Genomic DNA, 3737 nt, shown 5'->3' with positions numbered 1-3737 from the left:
CCCGGGACGCCCCGCGGGGGCGGAGCTGCAGGCCAAGGGGCGGGGGCCGGGCCGGGCGGGCGAGGTCGCGCGCCCCAACGCCTCGTCGTTCCGTCACGGCGGCGCTGAGCCACTTTGCGCACGCTCGCGCGGCGGCACTGCGGCCACGTGGCCCGCTCGGAACCAACTGCCAAGCGGCCTACCCCTGGGCGCGCCCCCGCCCCCGACTCCAAGCTTGGGAAGCCTGCTCAATGGCCGCTGGTTGGGAGGGGGTGCGGCGCGGGTGGATGGCGCCTGCGCCGTGGGTCGAGCAGAAACAAGAGGCGCCCCACGGGTCCGCGGAGGGTCCTCTAGAAAAGACTTTGGGTGTTTGGCGCCTCCTGTGGTTGGGAGGGCGGAGGAGTGAACGCAATCCCGGCTCTTCCTTGGAGCCAGCGCCGCGGATACAGATTGAGAAGGTTCCCCTGAGACTCAGCTAACTCCAAGAATCTCTAGTTTGTAACACCATTCTTAAGCTTAACTCTTTTGCTCCCCCCGGTAGCTATGATAGGCTAGAAAGCACTCTGGCCCTCTATTTAGACAATAGAGGATTCAAAGCTTGGTTTCAGCACGTACTGATTGCTCAGGCTTGTACCAAGACTTTTACTTTCTGAATCTTAGTTTTCTCATCTGTAAAGTGGGGACAATGGTATCTTTTTAATGGGGCGGTTGTGATGAGGATGAAATGTGATGGTGTGTCGAACCATATGAATGTGCAAAGTATTTGACCCATTATATTTTACAAAACAGAAACTTCATATGGTTCAGCCTAACACATATAACTTAAATGCAGAGTACATTATGAGAAATGCTGGACAGGATGAAGTACAAGCTGGAATCAAGATTGCTGGGAGAAATATCAATAACCTCAGATATGCAGAGGACACCACCCTTATGGCAGAAAGAGAAGAACTAAAGAGCCTCTTGATGAAAGTGAAAGTGGAGAGTGGAAAAGTTAGCTTAAAATTCAACATTCAGAAAACTGAGATCATGGCATCTGGTCCCTTCACTTCATAGCAAATAGATGGGGAAATAGTGACAGACTTTATTTTCTTGGGCTCCAGAATCACTGTGGATGGTGGTTGCAGCCATGAAATTAAAAGACACTTGCTCCTTGGAAGAAAAGTTATGACCAACCTTGACAGCATATTAAAAAGCAGAGACATTACTTTGCCAACAAAGGTCCATATAGTCAAAGCTGTGGTTTTTCCAGTAGTCACGTATGGATGTGAGAGTTGGACTATAAAGAAAGCTGAGTACAGAAGAATTGATGCTTTTTTTACATTTACATCTCCTTGGACAGCAAGGAGATCCAACCAGTCCATTCTAAAGGAAATTAGTCCTGAATATTCATTGGAAGGACTGATGCTGAAGCTGAAGCTCCAATATTTTGGTCACCTGATGTGAAGAACTGACTCACTAGAAAAAAATCCTGATACTGGGAAAGATTGAAGGCAGGAAGAGAGGGGCATGACAGAGGATGAGGTGTTTGGATGGCATCACCGACTCAATGGACATGAGTTTGAGTAAACTCTGGGAGTTGGTGATGGACAGGGAGGCCTGGCGTGCTGCAGTCCATGGGTTTGCAGAGAGTCTACAGTCGACAGGACTGAACAACTGAACTGAACTGAACACATATAGAGTAACCAGCAGAATACCTGTAACTAGGATGTACTTCATAAATGGAAGCTGTTAGCTGTGGTTATTATGATTGTTGACCTCAGACATGGCCTGACCTCCCTTCATCTTTAATCAGAATTGGGTGTCTTGGGGCTCCCTACATGCCCCTCTTTTCCATCAGCACTAATAGGGAAAGGTTTATCTTTTATCTACTTACCTTCCTCATTCCCTTTTTTAGCAGCCATGAAATTAAAAGACATTTTGGTCCTTGACAAAACTATGACAAAGTGTGACAAACCTTGACAAAGCTATGACAAACCCAGACAGCGTATTAAAAAGCAGAGACATCACTTTGCCAACAAAGGTCTGTATAGTCAAAGCTATGGTTCTCCTGTAGTCATGGACAGATGTGAGAGTTGGACCATAAAGAAGGCTGAGTACCGAAGAACTGATGCTTTCAAACTGTGGTGCTGGAGACGGCTCTTGAGAGTCCCTTGGATTGCAAGGAGATCAAATCAGTCCATCCTAAAGGAAATCAACCCTGAATACTCATTGGAAGGACTGATGCTGAAGCTGAAACTCCGGTACTTTGGCCACCTGATGTGAAGAGCCAACTCATTGGAAAAGACCCTGATGCTGGGAAAGATTGAAGGCAAAAGGAGAAGGGGGCGACAGAGAATGAGATGGTTAGATAGCATCATGACTCAATGGACATAAGTTTGAGCAAACTCCGGGAGACAGTGGAGGACAGGAGAGCCTGGCGTGCTGCAGTCCATGGGGTCACAGAGAGTTGGACAGGACTTATCGATTGAACAACAGCAAGCACACACAAGGAAGGCGTTGGCCCTGAGTGATGTGGACACATGACATATCTACCCCTCCTGAGCTGACTTCAGTCATAATGTTCCCAGTGACTTTTTTACATTTGAATATCCCTGGCATCTCCCTTCTCATTCCCTCTCCCTTTTGACGCCCCTCCTCTTCTCACCTGGCCTCTCAGCTTGTGCTCCAACACTGTCTTCATATTAGTTAGTTACACCCATTGTGTATAATAACTGAAAAAACTGAGGGATGTAAAATAACAGGACTTGGAGCCTTAGTCACAGAGTGTAGAAGTTCAGAGTTGCTGGGGAAGGAGTTGCTTCTGCTCCTTCACACAACTCACCAGCAAAGGCCCTGGAACAGCTTTGGAGAGCCAAGTATTCGTGGGAGTGTTTGAATAGAAGCATTTTGGGTAAGCATGGGAGGTCTGTCCCCATGAGTGAAATGTCAAAATCTAGTATTCCATAACCTTCCAGGATTTCCACCTCTTTACTTCCTCCCATCTCACACCACTAGATGTTCTACTCATTGAGAATCACGTGAATCTCAGCTGGCTCATACTTGATTAGTCTTTTCCTGTCTTCACTTCTTTATCCAACCAGTCTAGATCCTGTGGTCAGTTACTTTAACCACATTTTTGCTAACATGCTTGCCCTTTAAAATCACAAGCAGCCATCTGCCTTCTCTATTCTCCTGTCATGAAACTGGATAAAGGAAATCACCCAGTCCTCCAGCACTGAGCTTGTGAGTGGACACTGTTTTGTGTTAATCCAGCCCATGAGCCCTATTCTTTGGGAATTAAAATTTCCATACTGACTCTTCAGATCTACAGTCCCTAGGACCAGACTTGTCTTCTGTGACCTCTGGCATCCAAGCTGCAGTTTATCAAACTGTGAGTGGATTCCTAATCCAAACTGAGCTAAGCCAATGTTCTCTCCTAGGAAATTTGGATTAAGGCTGAGAGACTATGATTCCAACTGAACTGGTTTCTTGAGCAGAAGAGATATGAACTCATGAGTCATCCACCATCCCAACTATTGGGTTGGCCAAAATGTTCGTGTGGGTTTTTCCATATCATCTTACAGAAAAACCTGAAGAAATTTTTTTGCCAATCCAATGTTATGAGGAAAGGAGAAAGGCTATCTCAGAGAGATAATGAAGACTGGAGAGGCCGAGACCAGAAATCATGAGACAGCTCTTTGGTTCCTGAAAATGTCCCAAGCCCCTTTTCTTCCTTCCTTCCTTCCTTCCTTCCTTCCTTCCTTCCTTCCTTCCTT

This window comes from Oryx dammah, unplaced genomic scaffold, assembly GCF_014754425.2.
Source record: "Oryx dammah isolate SB20612 unplaced genomic scaffold, SCBI_Odam_1.1 HiC_scaffold_11208, whole genome shotgun sequence".
NCBI classification, from domain to species: Eukaryota; Metazoa; Chordata; class Mammalia; order Artiodactyla; family Bovidae; genus Oryx; species Oryx dammah.
Note: the sequence above shows the minus strand (reverse complement) of the source record.